General features: G+C 37.0%; 1 long non-coding RNA gene across 1 annotated transcript; it reads right to left on the bottom strand.

The window, feature by feature from the left end:
* Window positions 1-6,547: 6,547 nt before the first annotated feature.
* On the bottom strand, window positions 6,548-14,401 carry LOC137086730 (uncharacterized). Its single transcript, XR_010907519.1, has 3 exons — window positions 14,164-14,401; window positions 13,366-13,493; window positions 6,548-6,624 (listed from the first exon to the last, which is right to left on the bottom strand). It is a non-coding gene; the product is annotated as an uncharacterized lncRNA (long non-coding RNA).
* Window positions 14,402-21,329: the final 6,928 nt, after the last annotated feature.

Raw genomic sequence — 21,329 nt, forward strand, 5'->3', positions numbered from 1 at the left:
AGAAGCTCAATTGGGTCTTGATTTAATCTATTGTGAATTTCATCCCAGAGCGCAGACTGACCTGAGTGTGAGTTTTCGGTTGATGGTGCAGGACCGCTCCCCTCCTGGACCGCCCACACCGGCGTTTGAGCAGGTTGTGTGACTGGGATGTCATCTGAAAAAGCAATTTTTTGATTCAGAATTATAAGGACGACCCTATTTTATTTGGAATAACATAAGACATAACTGTGCACAATAAGACCAATATATATTAAAATAGTGAAATATGATTTCATGTCAACTTTAACACTGCAGTGTTTAATTAACTGAACTAATGGCTGTCTATAAAATAACATCAGTGGAAGAATGGGAATTATAAAATTATCTTAAATGTTTTTTTTAATTATTAAAAATGTGCACAACTCATATGAAGGTTAAGATAAAAAACATTTTAGTCCAATGTGTCCAAATGTTTGACTGGTATAGTGTTATGCACCAACACATATAAACACCTAATTTGCATGAATCATATAACAGATAAGCGATAAGAGTATGGAGTAGATGTGCACCGTACGGTTGTCTGAGCTCTCCGATTGCTCCGTCTGATTATTGGCAGGTGTTGAACTGCTGCTTCCCCAGATCTGGCTGATCTTATCCCTCTTCAAAGCAAATTACAGATGTTATTTAAGAGTAAAATTTGAAAAATGAAAAGTCATTTTTTTCTTGTCTAGCACAGAATGTGTAGTGAATTGTAGAAGCATTCACTAAATTCTACACATGCCCACAACTTCTTTGTTTTAAATACTGTTTACAGTAAGTTGATGACTTTTATTGTCATATTACAGTGGTTCTCACCTCGTATACAATTTGCCAATAAGAATTACTTGGATGAACACCTGGATGAACACTGTACAGTTGGATTTATGACTGTAAATTATTCCATTCAAATGTTATTGAAGTTTGAAACGTGCATACCAATGCCGTATGCAACTTTAGAGACGGTCCCTAAATTTGCGAATATCAAACGTCTAAAGCCAAACCAACTTCATGCCAGTCGCGCTGTTTACGTCATATAAGGACGCACACTCAAAAGTAATCCGGTTAGGTCGTGTACATGGTGAAGCATGTTGGTGTATTTACGTGCCAATTTTACTAAGAGCGGATAGCGCGTTTCATTGTCTCTCCACCATGATAGTGGATTAGCCGTAGAGTCAATTGGTTATTCTTGGAGATAGTGGGTTAACTCCGTGTCAGCGCGCGCTCTGATCGGTAAAGGGACAGACCTCCGTTTATTAAGAAGATGATGATCTCCAAGATTTCTCAGACCTCTCCCGAATCATCTCCAGCAGTAGCAGCCTCCGAAGCACCATTAACTCCGTCTCCATTTCCCTCGTCAGCTGATACAATTTCCCCCCGGAGTGCATCTTTTTTTTATGTTTGTAAAAAATATTTTAATAATACGGTTTTGGCGGTTATAGAGTTCTAATTACGGTGTTTAACTATAACCGTCGGTCTCACGGTTATACTAACCGTCACACCCCTACTTACACGTTTTATCATAGTTAAATTTGCAATGCAAAGTTTGAAATAGTTTGAGATGAAATAGCCTTACCAGCCTTCCCAGACTCCAAATGGCGGAGCTGTAGAATGTGTCCATGTTGTCTCATCCACACTTGAAGCAATATCACTGCCAACTGAAAACTGAATATATAGCTGCAACATATGCTTTCACTTTTGCCCATGTGCTTTCCCTCAGAAATACCCTAACATCCCGCATCCCCACGTTCTCTTAACTTTGTATTTACTTTTGCATGCAGATTACACCTTTCAATTACCTAATATGATTTCATTTTTTATTTTATAAAAAGGATCACGTATATTTTCCATAAAATTACAACAACATCATTCAAACTCTAAAAACAGTTTGCAAATTATTTTCGCAGTTTCATGAAGTGAAATCATTCTGTAGAGGTCTCTTTTAGGATTCCAGTCACTTTTAAACAGAAAGAGAGACCTGGTTCAGCCCCAACCATTTATTTTTATGGAAACGGTGGTGCATTAACCACCCTGTTCTGAAGACACATGAGTTGCAACTATGGCAGCTGAGAAGGCCAATCTTTGTGTGTTCTCTTTGAAGAATTTTCAGAGCCTGATGAAATCTGAATAAATAAATGTTTAATACTGCAAAACAGACTCGATGTTACAGTCACTGCCCTTGCTGTCCAGAACACCATCAACTCTTTGGAGGAGAGCAGGGATGACAGGTAATTTGTAGAAATGTGGTTCCTAATTATTGTGATCCAACATTTGCCTTGCATTTTGGGATGAGAATGTCTTCTAATATCTTCAATTGTCACATGTACTGAACTGCAGCAGACAAATTTGTAAACAACTTTACTTGGACCCATTGTGCGAGCTGTCTCTTTAAGACTGTTTGGCTTATTTACATGTTGCTGCTGATTGGGCTGACATTTTTTACACACCCACCAAACAGTTGTTGCAGACCATTTCCAGGAAACATGAAACATTTCAGTAAATCGCTGCACACTGTTGAATGTCTCCCTGATCAGATGTAAGCTAGCATGACAGGGGGATACATGACTGTGTTAACTCATGTGGACACTGGCTCACAGTCTGTTACATCCATAAGATCCCCTTAAAACAAAAATAAAAGGTATTCTGTCAGTAAATGCATTAGGTAGCATAATATATATATATCTTCAAAAACCTTCATTCCCCTGTTCTTTCACATGCTTCTTGTAGCAAAACTGAGAATCTTTCTAATGTTTTATTATATCAACCTACATTATTTCCGTGATGTTACATTTATAACATATTACATTGTACTCTATACTGCTGCCTCCTGCTCTGTTCCACCTAGCGGCTCTACCATCTATAATGCTGCCAACTGCTCTGCTTTTGTTGGCTATTTCAGTGTTGATGAGGTGCGGATGGAGATGAGAAGAGTGCGCCCTTATAAATCTGCGGGCCCGGATGGAATTTTACCTCGGGTCATAAAGGATTGTGCGTCAGAGTTGGCTGTGCCTTTACACGCCATTTTTAACACGAGTCTACAAACTGGGCAGGTTCCAGTTAGGTGGAAGACATCATGCATTGTCCCGGTGCCCAAAGTAGGGAGACCGGCGGGGGTCAAGGACTATAGACCAGTGGCTCTGACATCTGTGATTATGAAGACCTTTGAGACATGGGCGTAGATGACGCGGGGGACGTGTCCCCCTCACTTTTAATAAAATGTATTTTCGTCCCCCGCACTTTTACTGGGTCTCACCGATCCTAGTCGACCCGCTCCGAGCGGGATCCGAACCGTTAACTTACCCTGCGCGGGGGCGGGCAAGTTAACAGGGACGCTAAAAACAGATTTCTTTAATCTGGGTTGATTGCGCGCTTCTTGAGGTCACGGGCAAGTGTATTTACATTGAAACCAATGTGAATACATCAAGATTTAAATTCAGAGACAAAAAATTATCTATGCATGACCTGTCATTTTATTCGCGTCTAAATATGAGGGCGCTCTCACAGAATGTCAAAAGCGGATTCGTAGAGGTAATATCCAGTCACGCTGGAGCTGCAGCTGAAGGAAAACAATCGTTATGAGTTATGAAACGTGACGACGACAATCAGACGATTGCGACAATATATGCTTTATGTGTGTTTTTCAAGTCATCTCAAGGCTATTTATTGACAATAAAGTATAGGCTATCATATGAATAATGCAGCTTTTAAGGTTTAGTATCTTCTGCTCAAGGCTGCATTTATGTAATCAAAAATAGTTCAAACAGTAATATTTTGAAATATTATTACAAATTAAAACAGCTTTTTTCCTATGTGAATATAGTAATTTATTCCTGTGATCAAAGCTGAATTTATCATCATTACTCCAGTCTTCAGTGTCACATGATCCTTCACTAATCACTCTCATATGATGATTTTATAATCAAGAAACATTTATGATTATTATCTGTGTTGAAAACAGTTGTGCTGCTTAAAAATGTTGTGGAAACCATGATAGCCTACATGTTATTTTTCAGTATTCTTTAATGAATAGAAAGTTCAATGGACAGCATTTATTTGCATTCATTAAATAAATTATTATCTTTTGTAATATTAAAAATATCACTTGTGATCAATTTACTGCATGTCTGATCAACAAAAGTATTAATTTCTCTCTTTTTTTAATTTTACCACAAATGTTTAGATGATTTCCACAAAAATTAAGCAGCACCATGAGCAGCACAACTGATAATAATCATAAATGTGTGTTGATCATCAGATCCTCATTTGAGAATGATTAGTGAAGGATCATGTGACACTGAAGACTGAAGTAATGATGATAAATTCAGATTTGATCACAGGAATAAATTAAACTTTTCTATATCTTCACATAGAGAACAGCTGGTTTACATCAGAATATATCTATATTTTTTTTACATTGCACAAAATCTATGGAGTCTTAATGCACAAGTGTTTGTAGTATATAAACCAATCATAAAATTGGCACAAAAAATAGGAGAATAATATTATAGATATTAATTAGTGGTTATTGTTCAGCAGTGTATTTGATATCTTGCCCAATTAAAAGCAAGAGATGCAATAAATGATATTGGTCCAAAAAAAAATTCTGTCCCCCTCACTTCTGAAAAGATGGCTACGCCCCTGCTTTGAGAGGCTTCTGCTACGGCTATTGAAACCCCAAGTTCAGCAAGCACTTGATCCACTACAGTTCGCATATCAAGAAAATGTGGGAGTGGAGGACGCGGTCTTGTATATGCTCCATCGGACTCTGTCTTTCTTAGAAGGATCTGGGGAATATGTCGGAATAATGTTCTTTGACTTCTCAAGTGCATTTAACACTATTCAGCCCTTGATCCTTAGAGAGAAACTCGAGGGATTAGGTTTGGATTCTACATTCATTGAGTGGATATCGAATTACTTAGAAAACCGGCCACAGTATGTCAGACTGGGAAATGCTGTCTCTGGAACTGTTATGACAAACATCGGAGTTCCACAGGGAACAGTGCTTTCCCCTTTCCTCTTCACCCTATATACAACTGACTTCGCATATAAGTCTAGTTCTTGCCACATCCAAAAATATTCAGATGATACAGCAGTGGTGGCATGTGTGAAGGGAGGGGACGAGGTGGAGTACAGGAGGGTACTTGAGGATTTCACACACTGGAGCAGGTGCAATGGCCTCAACCTTAATATAACTAAAACAAAGGAGATGATTGTAGACTTTAGAAGGCAGAAGACTCATCATCCGTCTGTGTTGATCGGTGGAGAAAGCATCGAGGTGGTCCCCACCTATAAATATCTGGGTGTCCATCTCGATAACAAACTTGACTGGTCCGTACATGCTAATGTAGCATATAAGAAAGGTCAGAGCAGACTCTTCTTTCTCAGAAGACTCAAATCATTCGATGTCTGCAATGATATGTTGTACCTTTTTTATCAGTCTGTTGTTGCCAGTGCTATATTCTTCAGTGTTGTGTGCTGGGGGAACTGCCTGACTGTCAGAGACAGTAAACGACTAGATAAACTGGTCAAAAAATGTGGGTCGGTCCTGGGGAGAGGCGTGGACTCTGTGGGAGTTTTGGCAGAGAGAAGAATGATGAGCATGACACAGGCCATCCTCAACAACAGCAGTCATCCTTTACATGACTTTTTGGTAGCTCAGAAGAGCACACGTAGCGATCGGCTTCTCTCTCTGTGCTGTAGGACTGAACGATTCCGGAGATCTTTTGTACCGGCTGCTATAAGACTTTACAATGAATGCCGATGATTTGCTCTTTATTACTATTGATAGTAACTCTTAACTAAATTTATGTATTTATTTATTTATTTGTCGTTATTTATTTATTGCTTGGGCAGAATGTGTTTTTGTTTTTATTTTTATCTGTTCTTAATTCTTGTACTTACTGTGTCTATTTCTTATGGAATGCTACTCGACACCTGAATTTCCCCTGCTGGGGATGAATAAAGTATCTATCTATCTATCTATCTATCTATCTATCTATCTATCTATCTATCTATCTATCTATCTATCTATCTATCTATCTATCTATCTATCTATCTATCTATCTATCTATCTATCTATCTATCTATCTATCTATCTATCTATCTATCTATCTATCTATCTATCTATCTATCTATCTATCTATCTATCTATCTATCTATCTATCTATCTATCTATCTATCTATCTATCTATCTATCTATCTATCTATCTATCTATCTATCTATCTATCTATCTATCTATCTATCTATCTATCTATCTATCTATCTATCTATCTATCTATCTATCTATCTATCTATCTATCTATCTATCTATCTATCTATCTATCTATCTATCTATCTATCTATCTATCTATCTATCTATCTATCTATCTATCTATCTATCTATCTATCTATCTATCTATCTATCTATCTATCTATCTATCTATCTATCTATCTATCTATCTATCTATCTATCTATCTATCTATCTATCTATCTATCTATCTATCTATCTATCTATCTATCTATCTATCTATCTATCTATCTATCTATCTATCTACTTTTTCTTGGCAACATCTTTTTCATATTTAGTGGATGGTGTTGTCCAAAAATGTGTTGTGTCCCACTGTAGTGCCTGAAATAGAGGAGGGTTTGAAACGGTTTTACCATGAACATCTTCACAGTTTCATGTTTTTAAAAGTTGATCTTTTAAAGTCACCCTGTGTTGAAAAATCAAGTTTTTAATGTTGCTTATGTGTCAATAGCCCCGTTTCCACCACAGGAACTTAACCCAGGAACTAGGAACTTTGGGTGGTACTTCGTGTGTTTAGACCGCAGGAACCAGGGTCTAAATGACGTTCCGGGTAAATATTTCCCCCTCCAAACGGCCCTGCTCACGAGGTAGTACTTTTTCAAAGTTCAGGAACTTTCGAGGGCGGGACTTGGGCGCTGAACATGCTGATTGGTTGAGCTCACGCAGCATTTTAGTTCAACGGGCATTTTTAAAAGTCTTTTGCGAGGTTCGTTCTGCGTTCAGTAAATATCAGTCTTGCTCTCTGTCTGGTGGCGCGCGTTCGTCTCAGCCATCTCACGTTCAATATCCGTAATAGTTGATAATAATATACATTGTCATTTTAAATCAAGCTTTACAAGCTTTCTGAATATGCTGCATGCTGCTGAATCTGCATATTAGTGCTCTTTTCTGTCGTTGTTAATTACCTCGTAAACCTATACATAACCAGCAAAAGCAGCACAGCTTGAATCTCTTCCATACTCGTTATACATTTTTTTTCACCATGTAAACGACCTGACCGATTACTTTTAAGAGTGTGTCCTTACATGACGTGACAGCGCGCGCCGCGCTCATGTTGACAAGAGAGGAAAGTAAATTTTTCTGAGGGGTAAACTTTTTATTTCGTGAGTTATGAAGATAATGTTGGAGTAATGACACAGCGTATATTGCCCCAGGCAGTTTTTACTTTAAACTGCGCCTGACAGAAGATTTTTTTTTTCTGAGATGATTATTACACTTTACAACAAATAGCTATAAATAATACTGTATTAGTCCTGGTGGCCGTTAAGAGTTGCTATGGCTACAGTAAACACACTCCAGCTGCTGGAGAAAACAGCGTTGGCATTTTTGATGCGGCAGACAAACTGCATGTGACAAAATGATTGCGATTGAAAGTCATCACATGTAAACACCAGATCGGTTTAGATAACGTCTCATGTAAATAGTCCACTAAATCTTTCAATCGGTACACGCAAAAATGATTACTGTCCTTCACTGATTTGGAGGAGCAGTCGCGCGCAGTCCTACATCACCGGACTAATCTGCCTAAACTTCTCGGAACTTTATCGCGGTCGAAACGCAGACAGCTGCAGGTCTGGGGGTGAGAAAAGTTCCTGTAAAAAAGTTCCTGGTACAAATTGTTCCGGGTAATTTTGGTGGAAACGGGGCTTATGTGTATGCTTTTAGACAAATCGTGTGCAAATGCATTCTCCTTAAAACTGCAGTAAACCAAATAAACACTTCATTTATTTTTAATATCACACATTCCTTATATTAGGATCCAAAGGAAGCGTATTCCTTCAATATCTTGCTATATTCTTCAGCATGTTTATTGCTGCTTGGCTAGCGTGATCCGATGAGTCAGTGGGCGGGGCGACTGAACTACATGTGCTTATTATTCTGTAGAGGCGTTTCGTCAGTCGATGACATCAGGATAAAGCACACGATCGTTTTCTGGACCTGGTGTCTATAAAAGCTTTTCTTTGACTAACAAGAAAGTTTTCGACTCTGAAACTTACAGGATATTCTTATATTACGATGACCTTTTATATATCAAAAGCTCAAGGGAAAGTTGATTCCTCAATTCATCACCCCTTTAAACTGCAGGAACCCAAAGACTTGATCAAAAGCTCAGTTTGAAATCGCTGTTTCTGACGTCACAAACTACCTGCTAACCAATCACGTCACAAGGGGGGCGGAGCTTTAGCATATCATTAACTCTTCTGTAAAGCAGAGCAGTCTCAAGAGAAGCAGGTTCTCCTGGTTTATTATACTGTTGATATAAACAAATCGGATATATTTAGCATTATAGTGAGTGAATTATGTATATGATTGATGTGCATAACAATGTTACAATAAACTATATGCCTTTCTGCACTGTACCGCTGCTGGCCGTTTTGATGCCCTATGCATCATTACTTTATGATGCCCGCGGGTGTTGCGTTCACGTTTTTGTAGTTTTTTGCCTCTTACCCTGATTTTGCGCGGCATGTAAACGCATTAACCTGCTTTCTGTCGGCTTATTGAACTGCGCGTGTGTGATAGGTGACAAAAACGCAAACTCAGAGCAGATTTAAACGCATCCAGAAAGAGTGACCTAGCGTTTTGCATGAAATAAGGACATATCACAAACGCAGACTCTTTTAAGACCCTGAAAATTGTAAAGATGTGTTAAAGCAGCAGAAGTAGAAGAGGTTCAGTCAAAACACTGCATCTGTAACTTCATGAGGGATAATGTTGTGTTAAAGGTGCACTATGCAACTTTCCGTCCACTGGAGGTCGCCTATTCAAAACAAAGGTGTAGTTTGATGACGCAAAGTGTGAGCGCAGCATCTTGGGAGATGTGGTCTTCTCATCACAGCCGGTGGAAAATAGGACTCGGGCAGAAATCACGTTCATGTATGCGGTTATTAACGTTACTGTAGTGAAGCCGAGCAGGGCCGAGTGTTGTGGAGCTGAGCACGGCCGCTGGAGCGATTTTTAAACAAATACCCGCCTTGCGAATACCGGGACTTTTATTATGACGGGACGGGACACATTTGCCGGGCGCCTGTACTGATCCGCTCTTCCGGTTATGATTTTGAGGTAATGTAGCTCTGTTTATCATATTAGATACATTTAAGTGTGTTTAAAACGATGTTATGACGTTACTCCGTGCGTTCACTTGTTCACACTGCTAAGAGTAAAGCGCTCCTGCCAAATAAAAGCCGAAACCGAGGGTAGCGCAGATATGACGCGATTGACAGGCGACTTCCTCAAATGCAATGCTGAAACGTCCCGGTCCTTAGTTAAAATAGCAATTTTCTTACAATTTACAAATAGTTGGAAACTTCTGGGATACTGTAGGTACTCAACTGAACAAAATATATAACACCGGCCTAGTGGTTTTTGGATATTTTACTGCAAAAATACTACATAGTTCACCTTTAACATCACAACTGACGTAACATTTGGAGTACTCCTAGTCAGATACTGACATTATTATGTTTGACGTCACTACAAGGTAGTAACCCAGTTTATTAATAGTCATGTAAACGCGGTTTTCTTGTGTTGCCAGTTTACTGGTTTGCATGTAAACTGGGAAAACTGATTATTTCAATAAGCTGATTTTTTTTGAGTTATCAGCTTACTGGTGTGCATGTAAACGCACCCAAAAAGGCTAATCAATTTTAACTACCTTTATGTGTCTGACGATGTAGAGAGCGATACATAAAACACATTACATTTATGATACATCGACTTTTAGACAAGCCTGTATGAGTGAGTGGAGGCGTATGCATGGAGGCTTAAGGCATATTCATGGTTGCGTATACTTAATTAAGTGTAGAGTTACATATTTTAAGGCAATTTTTTTCCACATTTAAATATGCCATTTTGTTGATCAAAGATGAGTTTTAAGGGATAAAATTATGGGGGACTTTAAAGACCTGAAGTTTTCAAAATGGAAGCCACAGAAGGCCTTGTGTCTGTTAATATATAATATGGACATTAAAAAGGTTTATACTTACAGTCTGTCACCATGATAAAGGCCTGAATTCATTTAGTGAATCAATCATTCATGTTTTTGGTGATATACATAGAGGTCACCATGCCTCTCGCACAATAGGGAAATAACATGCATAAAAACATTGTTAAAAACACCACTAGATATTGGGGGACACTTACATCACCAAAACAACATTTGCTATTATTGACCTGTTCATCATCTGGAAAACACCTTACTTTTAAGACATCCACAGGTTTTACTTTCAATTTACATAGGATATGGCCTGCCTAGGAGGTTTTTGAAGCCCTCAAAACATCTTTTCATTAGTGTATTTTTAGCATATAAAACCTAAAATAATGTTGTTTTGGTCAAGGTTGGCTAAAATTATACACGTCTCATACTTTGTGTTAGGCACTGATGATCTACAATATGAGATGCTTAATTTTTTTTTATTCAATAAATGAAATTAAAATACACTCTGTCCCCAATCATACATCACCAATAAAAGGAATAAGAAAGCACATCTCAAAAACAAGATAAAAGTGAACAAGCATTACAAATGTAATTTGGTTTTATGGCAGTTTAAGTGCCCATGATGCAAGCCCGGCTAGCTCAGTCGGTAGAGCATGAGACTCTTAATCTCAGGGTCGTGGGTTCGAGCCCCACGTTGGGCGCACTATTTTGAACTTCTTAATGTATTTAAAATCTGTAAACCAAGCCTGCCACACGTAAAAAATAAATAAATACATAAAGCCAAAACGTCTCGAACGCCCTCCGGTGGCCGGTCCCAGTATAGTTCAGAACCCCACGCCCCTCCTAATGGACCCGAGACAAACTAAACAATCAAATTACACTTCATATAATTGTTTCCCCAAAGTTGGTTCTTGTCATCATTGTAGGCAGTTTTTATCACGCTCATTACATTTCAAGTGTTCGTTTTTTAAATAAATGTGATTTAGTTCTATATTTGTGAGTGAAGTAATAATTAAAGTAATTTAGTGAGGCACTAAAAGATTTTTCCAGGATTTTCGGGAGGAGATTGGAGCTTTAGCTTTAATTTATACATTTTTCACAACTGTTGATTTTACACCGACATAATGAGTTGTTCTGCATCTGCGAGAGTGTTGGCGGGCTTTAAATATCGTGGCTCTACTTCCTGCTCTCTACTGCGCAGACTCGATGTCAGAGCCATATTCGGACCTCCGGCGGCTTCACTTTTCTTCAGCGGAAGAGAATGAACTTACGTCATCCATATTTTTTATACTGTAAACATTTAGAAAAACAAAACACCAGTTTACCCTACAGAAGCAGATTGGTCTCAAAAAAATTCCCGTAAAATATGTGACATATTCACATACTTTAAACCTAATTCATGTGCACACAAAAAAAAAAATGTATGAACGAAAATGTATTTACATGCTCAAAATAAAATGATATATTCATAAAACACTGACTTTTTTAAAACATTAGTGATGAAGGACAAAGTCATAAAAAATTCCCTTTCCTTTTCCACTTTTTCCACCCCAGGACCGGCTGTCTCCGCCCACTAAATCCTTGTCCAATCGCTGCGGTCGCTCCCATTGTGAGATTGGAAGAGAGCCAATAGCTAATTGTGATTTTTTTTTTAATGAAAATACATAATTCACAGCATAACATAACCTTAATTTCTGGCAATAGTGGGATTTGAACCAAGAACCTTGCGATCAACTTTAGAAGTATATAAATGTATAGGAAAATAGAAAAAAAGAGATGTTTTTACGATCATTTATGATAAATGTAGACATTTAAAAACATTGGTGTTGGAGGACAAAAGCACAAAAAAACCTCTTCTCCTTTTCCCTTTTTTGTCTTCGCCTCCCCTCCCCCTTTCTCCTGCCCCCGTCACCCCTCCCCCATTTTCTCCGGTCTCTCCCCCCACCACTTAACAGACTTTTTCAGAAAAAAAATATTATCTAAATAACAAAAGTACAGCCCCATAAAAAAACTATACTTGGTTAGGTTATGTGATTGAATTCCCAGCAGTTATTCTGCTTCAAAAGGAACTTTCGTCCCTGGGTGGGCTCGAACCACCAACCTTTCGGTTAACAGCCGAACGCGCTAACCGATTGCGCCACAGAGACGGGGTTGTCTCTTCACCCAAAACCGAAGGACTTCATGTGAACACAAGCATGATAAAAGACAACTGATATTAGAAAGTGTTCCTACAACAGATGTCACCGTAGCCCTATTATGATTATTATTATTATTATTAAGAGCTGCTACATTACATTTATGTAGTATGTTTTCATGTTCATACCATGATCAATGTTCTACCACATGATGGCTCAGTGGTATGTTTGCATAAGGACCACTAGATGGCAGTGCAGACTAACACCATAGGCAATGGAACACATTTAGGATTAAGCTTTTTGTAAATGCTTTTCTTAAATCAAAATGAAATATCCTCCTTCTCCCCTTAGATCATGCAGGATGTTATTTAATAAATGAAAATAAAAGATTTGCTTCTTTAAATAAGTTGAAAACAGGCTGTTCACAACTGTATGTTTGCTAGACTACAGATATAGTGTTGCTTTGTGAAATAATTACTAACTAAACTAATTCTTTTAGTGGAATTTTAATTTCACAAAACATTATTGTTATTCTCTACCTAATGTTATTGTTTTTAAATATACTTAATTAATTTAATATGAATTAATACATTTCACTACTAGAACACACATGGGTGTTCTACATTAAAAAATAATAATAATAATTTCAAAAGGAACTATTATGAAATTGATTTCAAAATGCAAACAAAAAATGTTTCCTTGTTACATGTTACATAGTTACTGTAGTAATAACTATATTATGCATAATTACATGCAACTGAACCTACACAATTAACAATTTATGTAGTTAATTATTAAACGTGACTTTAGTATAATCACAATCAAATAAAGTAACCAAATATCTTGATGTTAAATATGACCTGGACAATTATTGATAATTTCTGGGAGAATGGCCCCTATAGACTATGGCTTTATATGTGTGTGTGTGTGTGTGTGTGTGTGTGTGTGTGTGTGTGTGTGTGTGTGTGTGTGTGTGTAGGCTACACATACCTCCTGAAAGAGGTCACACCATCCATTTCTTCTGATGGGGAACATCCACAGACGGTCAATTCTCTGAGGGTGAATCGGCTGCAGTTGGGACACTCATTGCCTTGTCCCACGTTAATTGGGGACATTTTCTGAAAACAAACACAATAAACATGTTTCCTCTTCTATTTGATTTTCAACATCAAATGCCTTTAGCTTCTGTGTTAACATTCATTTAGAACTAGAATGTTTGTTTTATTAGTAGATGCAAAATATACATATTTGCATTTCATTTGAATTTTGCTAAAGAAAAAAAACAATAATATGGTACTGAGGTGTCATGGGTTGAAACACAGGCTTAAAATAAATACACTGCAAAAGATTGGATGCTCTCATTTTGGACCTCAAACTTTTTAACTTCAATGCGTAAGGATCATGGTAAGGATCTATATTTGTCATAACAACAACAACAACATACTAAGAAATAGCTTACTTGCTTTAGCTTTAAACAATTTGAAGTAATCTTGAGGATCCTTTGGAGTTGGAAGTTTGTTGAGAACAACTGTTCAAAACTTTTTAAAGTTACTTATTTTCATATCATCAGAGAAGGCTCCTGGTTTGAGAATTAAACAATCTAGTCATCATATGCAAGCTGCTGGAACTATGAAAAACTACATAATCACGTTAGTTTTTCGTTTAATTGACCCATCGCTACTTCAGAAGCAAAGTTTACTAAACGGTGTAATCTAACATGACAAAATTCAAGAATCTCTAAATGCTTTGCTGTTAAATTAGATATAAGTAGCAGCGGGAATTGCTAACCTCATGCAAACTGCAGCAACAAACAACTCTTGATTCAAAGATGACAAAAAATTAGGCGAATCCAGATTCTGATGATTTTGTGAGAAGCAGACGTCGTGCGATTGAATTGCAAATGTAATATTAATACGGATGTATACAACATTGCGATCGTTTTTTCTAATTTTTTTATGTTTGAACGCAAATCTTTAAAGGATAAACTACAGGCACGTAGTTTTGAGCCGTTTAACCTCTTCTGTGATGACGGAATAAAATGGCGGATGTTTGCCTCACGGTCTAACCAGCCCGGCTAGCTCAGTCGGTAGAGCATGAGACTCTTAATCTCAGGGTCGTGGGTTCGAGCCCCACGTTGGGCGATACAATTTTTATTTATCTAATTAAATATTTATTGTGAATTTCATAAATTAAAAGTACACTATATAATATCTGGCCCTCTAGCGGTTAAAAAACAAAGCAGCATGCATTTCGCGGAAGAACAGCGCTTCGCCTTATTCGCTTCAGTGCCTCTGCGGATGAATACGGTTATTTCTCATTATAACTAATAACCAGAGAAAGAGAGAGAGAACAGAGAGATTATTCCACTCATAAAACATTCACTATTGACGTAAGATAACCAGTTTAGATGGAAATAATCTCAAACTGACTAGCTGAAGACGTTATACTAGCTTTACCCAGCTTTAAACACGACACTTCCTTATTAAATAAATTCCAGCACAGCGCTACAACAACCACAATGAAATGATCGTCACAATAGATTGTTTCATTGCCTGTTAGGCCAGTTTGTTGACTATTTCATTACCTTGTACTCCCATATGTGCAGGTACCCATAGGAACAGTTTTCTGATATATAAGTATCTTATAAAATCTTGTCTTGATGACTGTCCACATAATAAATTAAAGCTGACAGAGAGTCTGAACAAATAACTGCCCTTATTGGCTTAAAGGGATAGTTCACCCAAAAATGAAAATGATCCCATTATTAACTCACTCCCAAGCCATCCTAGGTGACATCTTTCAGACGAACACAATCAGAGATATATTAAAAAATGACCTGGCTCTTTCAAGCTATCGTTATAATGGCAGTTAATGTTTTTTATTTTTTATTTTTTATTTTTTTATCCATCATATAACTGCTCCTCATGGCTCCGGGGGGTAAATAAAGGCCTTTCGAAGCGAATCGATGCGTTCGTGTAAGACAAATATCCATATTTAAAACTTTATAAAGTAAATTTTTTTACTTCCGGCAGACCGGTGGTTTAGTCTTGGCACGATCGCGTTATATGATCAACAGAGTGAATTTAGGCCCCCTGTTTGTTGTTAGGATGACAAAAAGTTAATGAAGTTACATTTTTGGGCTGCGTCGCTTGTCAATGTCAAACTGATGCAAGTATATGTGAGTATTAAACAAATGTTTATGTTTACCAACTGATCACAAATGTCCAGTGACTGACAGTAACAGATTTTTCGACATATTAAGAGTGAATCAAAGAAGACCCCAAATTTACTGATTCAGGTTGACAGGAATAGTAATTTAGCCTTTAGTTAAGGCAAGGCAAGGCAAGGCAAGGCAAGTTTATTTATATAGCACATTTCATACACAATGGCAATTCAAAGTGCTTTACATAGAAAGGAATTAAAATAGGGATAAAAATGCATAAGAAAAAGAATACAATGTAAAGAGAATTAAAAAGAATAGAATGATGATAACCAAAGAAAATAACAAAGGTAAACTAAAACAGTTCTAAAAAGAATTTAAAAAATGATGCATAGATAATTTAAGGTGCAATCGGTCGGAGGTACAGTGCTCAGAGCTCATTCAGTAAATGCACAGCTGAACAGATGTGTTTTGAGTCTGGATTTGAATGTGGCTACTGTTGGAGCACATCTGATCTGTTCAGGAAGCCGGTTCCAACTACGGCTGGCATAATAGCTAAAGGCAGACTCTCCTTGCTTTGAGTGAACTCTTGGTATTTCTAACTGACTTGATCCTGCTGATCTGAGTTATCTGTTAGGTTTGTTTTTAATCAGCATATCTGCGATGTATTGAGGTCCTAGGTAATTGAGAGATTTATAAACAAGTAGTAGTCCTTTAAAATCGATCCTAGATGTAACTGGAAGCCAGTGTAAAGACCTGAGGACTGGTGTGATATGCACTGAAAACAATTTGGAGTGACATTTACTTAAAAAAAGCTAGGAAACTTTTTCCACACAGAAAGTGCTTGTAATCTTTACTCTGGCTATTCTAAGTAATATTTACTTACTAGAACCACTTATTAGTATTATTAGTAAATTGCACTGGCAATACTCATTGTAACTTTCGCTCAGATTACCATTGCATCCGATTACAAAACCCAAGTGAACATTGCTGATATTTCTGAGTTTTACATGATGCACCCAGAATGCATTGTGGCATTAAGGCACCATTGTTGAGATTCTTAGGCTGAATCTTGATATCTGTGTGTGAGAAAAGCTTGTTCAAAGTGCTTAGTGTTCAGTCTGTTATAAAATGTATTCAACTTTTCTGGTTAAAACTGTGCTGAATCTTTTCTAGAATAAAACAAGGTTAATAGTATATTGCTCATACTCAGCCTCAACACAATGATCATATTCTGATCATCAAGTGGCCAAAAGCATCCGATCGTGTTTTCTCTGCTTTTCTTGCCATAGCAAACTCAGTCACAGCAGTGAGAGAAACACTAACATTAAAAAGTCGCCAAACTGCCCAACTAAAGAAAACACTAATCGCCATAATGGTGACATAAAAAACTCTATTAATTCTCAATAAGAGCTTATGTAGCGTTGGCTACCGTTATTGTGATTAAAACTCACGTTCAGTGAAAAGCCAAAACTTATTGAGAATGAGTCAGCCACAGAAAAGCAACATCCCAAAATGGCCGTCTCTGCCACCACTGAACAAGTGGGATCTTTGCGAACAATCTGTGCACATTTTCAAATGCACTTTGCTTTTCAGATTAAAATTTACTTAATATTTTAGGTGAATGTGCTGTGACTATAAAACATTAAAGATTATTTGTAAATATATGATAAAATGTACTCTTTTTTCTCAGTTATTACATGAATAGACTGTGTACATTTTACTTAAGATATATAGTTTCAACTTAAACTTGATTTTACAATGTAATAATTACATGAATTAATGTAATAGATTTTACCATACCACAAAGTCATTTTTTCTGGTTCTGCTCACAATCCTGGCAGCAGTGTTCTGTATGAGCTGGAGCTGTCTAATGGTCTTTTTGGGAAGGCCAGTGAGAAGGCCATTACAATAGTCCACCCTACTGGTGATGAAAGCATGAACCAGTTTCTCTAAGTCTTGCCTGGAGACAAAGCATCTAATCCTTGCAATATTTTTCAGATGATAGCAAACTGATTTAGTTTATTGCTTTGACATGACTACTGAAACTCAGGTCGGACTCCAAAATCACTCCAAGATTCCTGACTTGATTTTTTGTTATCAGACCTTTAGCCTCAAGATATGCGTTCACCTTGAGAATTTCATCTTTGTTTCCAAATGTAGTGATTTCGGTTAATTAGTCAGTTAATAAAAAATGTTTTTATTTCTTAAACATATGTTGAGCATTATTATTTATGATTGTTTTACTTGCTTTTCTAAAGCACTGAGTTGCCATTAAATGTGTGAAATGTATAAATACACTTACCTTGCCTAATGTGTGCATATTTTAACATAAAATATCTTTACATTTCTTTTCCAAATATAGTTAAATTTGATTACTTCATAAGAATCAGAACTTCTGTTATAGCTTTTGCCCATTGTTTGGAGAGTACTTTAGACTAAAGTAACACAACTTGTAGCTTTTGTTACCATACCTACCCATACCTTAAAAAAAAGCGCTGCTCTGCAGTTGCAATTCACATTTACTCCTTTATGCAACACATACACTTGGTCCTGCATACTACACTCTATTTCATACATATATAGTTTTTAATATTTGCTCAAAAATGAAATCTCAGGGTGCCATTTGGAAAACACATGTATCCAAAATACAATACACATTGGTAATTGCAACCCCTCAAATACACACCGGAAGACATTTACTTGCAAACTGAACAGCCGACCACAAATAGGCCTCAGTTATATTATTTTATTGGTTTTATTGATTATTATTTCAACAGTTATATTACTTTATTGGGACTCATTTAGCTCTATAGTTAAGCCATTTTGAGAACTTTGCAAACATTGAGCGAGAGAGAGAGGTTTAACAATACCTTTATTTATACATTTTTACTTCACACTTTTAAACAAAATAACCACTACTATAAATCCTTTTGCATTCTTACTATTATAAATCCTCCTTAAAAAATTCTTCCAAAAATGTTTCAAAAATGTAAAACAAACTGATCTTCATGTAACATACATAACACTTCATTAACACACCATATATCACAAAAACCAAATAAATTATTTGTCAACCTATAATATGCAAATTCAATCTTAAAGGTCCCGTTCTTCGCGTGTTTTCGAAGCTTTGATTATGTTTACAGTGTGCAATATAACATGAGTTCATGTTTCGCGTGTAAAAAAACACAGTATTTTTCACATAATTGACTTATCTGTACAGCGCTGTTTCCTCTGTCCTAAAAACGGCCTGATGATTTCCTTGTTCTATGAAGTCCCTCCTTCAGAAACACGTAACGAGTTCTGATTAGCCCAGCACTTCCCGCGCTGTGATTGGACAGCAGCTTAGCACGTTGCCCGGAAAGGTCCCGCCTCTTACCATAATGGGGAGATACGTGCGCTGAATGTTATTGCAAAAATGTCTATATTGCCTTATCAATTTGAGCCGGAATCAGACCCGGAGAATATCGAAGAGGATCGATTACAACCTGCTCAAGAAAGACTTTTGCTGGATGTTTCAGAACGGTAAGCTGTCTATTCAGTAGTTTGAACTGATCATTACAAACACCAACGGATCAAAATCGATGGAGTCTGAATGAATTACTACACTTTTATATGCTAAGTTTTTTTGGATTAGTTTCAATTATCATCTAACGTTAGTTAACAAAGCTAAACTGCGTTGCACTTTGTGTAATGAGTTACATAAACTGTTAAACGGACCGACTTAAGTAATAAAATACACTTACCGGTTGTGGCTCATAAACAACGCCTTCTCCAGACAAAGAGGGAACCGCGTCATCTTTTAAGAATAATCTTTCTGCGAATCCGGCATTAAACTGACTGAGATTGAGGAAGCAGTTCTCAGCAAAATGTGCTGCACATAGTTTTAAATTGTGATTATAATTTTCCAGAACCGAGTTAACCATAAACTGTAGCCATTGATCTCTACGTACAGCGTCCGTGGGAAGGCCAAACAAAGGTGATTTGACTCCGGGATGAAAATCACAGCGTTTCAATGGCATGGCGACAAACACACTCTACAAAAACAACACTTCCTATTCTCGACCTGCGAGAGCAAAAGGACCACGCCCCCTATTTTGCGTGTTCTTGTGGGCGGAGGGTTAGTCAACAAACGGTTCTCGTGACGTCATTACAGCAGGAAGTGCAGCGGTGTAGTCCAAACCGGCCGTTCGCTGTAGGCTTTGAAAGGGAACTTCTGTTAAATACAATATCTCGCTTGGCATTAAACTTTGAGCTCTATAATTTTACAGGTATTATTTATTCTCTAACAGCAACATTACACACTAACTAAAGTTTGAAAGATGGAATCGCGAAGAATGGGACCTTTAAGCCTCCCTGCTATCAGCCGCTTACACATTTCTTCAGGATCTATAGTTGCCAATTGTAAACCTTTGTTTTTCCGTGTTTTCCACACTGCCAGTTTAGCCGTTCCAATCAGGTAATTTAATAAAACCATTTTTTTCCTTTTTGAAAATGTATATTTTATTACACCTTATCTGAAAAGTTCTCATTAAATTTCCTAAACCAGCTCACACTTCAAAAACAAATGCTCCTAATCTTCTTTTCCCCCACAGAATCGACATTCCCCCTTTACAGCTGTATTTAGGAGAGAGAGAGAGAGAGAGAGAGAGAGAGAGAGAGAGAGAGAGAGAGAGAGAGAGAGAGAGAGAGAGAGAGAGAGAGAGAGAGAGAGAGAGAGAGAGAGAGAGAGAGAGAGGGAAGCTGGGCAGAGAGTCAGTCCATCCACATCTAAGCATCCATCATAAGGACATTCAGACTGGAAAACACTCTGTAAAAAAAAAAAAAATCATGTCTCCAATTGAACATTTTCTATCACATCTAAATTTTTCTGTTGGCCGAATTAAATTTCTGTGAATACTTTATAATTCATTCCAGACTGTATTTACAATATTAACAGTACTGTATACCGTATCACGTTACTGTGTGTGACTGCTAGTGCTTCGTTTTTAACAAAAAATGGTAGTTTTGTGGAACATACAGTACAGTACCACTGAACCATTGAGATTGTACTGTGAAGTAGTGGGATGTACATTTACATTTATGCATTTGGCAGACGCTTTTATCCAAAGCGACTTACATTGCATTTTAAGGTACACATTTTTGTACAGTATTGAGTATTGTCATTTGTAACATTTTAGTACTTTAATTTTTGGTTGTTGTGAAAACCTTTATTGGAAAAAAAGAATCAGAAACTGTAAGTGTTGCATTGCTTCACAGAATGCTAACTGATGAACTGAATAAAAACAGTGAAAATTAAAGACTGCAGTGTTTTATATAAAGTAGACTACAGTGTGTTCCTCTGATCTGAAAGTGTATTCATATGATGCAAGTGTGTATCATTTTGTCATCAGAGTTACAATTTGACAAAGGAATGTTATAGGTTTTGATAGCAGAGTTTCAGTTTGACACATGTGAATGATATTTCCCAGTTGTGTGTGTATTGTGATCAGTGAGTTTTTGGCACAATGAGCGAAGTTTTGCAAAAATGTGTTCAAGCAACGAGCAAAAACTGTAAGATTCTTATTGATTTTATCCCCTTAAATCCTCTTTAATCCATTAATAATTAAATTTATTTAGGCTATTATTATTATTTATCAGCTAAATACAAATATTAATATCATTATAACATAAAACACAATATAATGTTATTATTATTTATTCAATGATAATAAATGTATTAAATGAAGAATGTGACACTTCTGATTTATGGTCTAAGTTTTCGTTTTCATCTCGGGTGATGACGCACACA

This window comes from Pseudorasbora parva, chromosome 1, assembly GCF_024679245.1.
Source record: "Pseudorasbora parva isolate DD20220531a chromosome 1, ASM2467924v1, whole genome shotgun sequence".
In the NCBI taxonomy this organism is placed as follows: domain Eukaryota; kingdom Metazoa; phylum Chordata; class Actinopteri; order Cypriniformes; family Gobionidae; genus Pseudorasbora; species Pseudorasbora parva.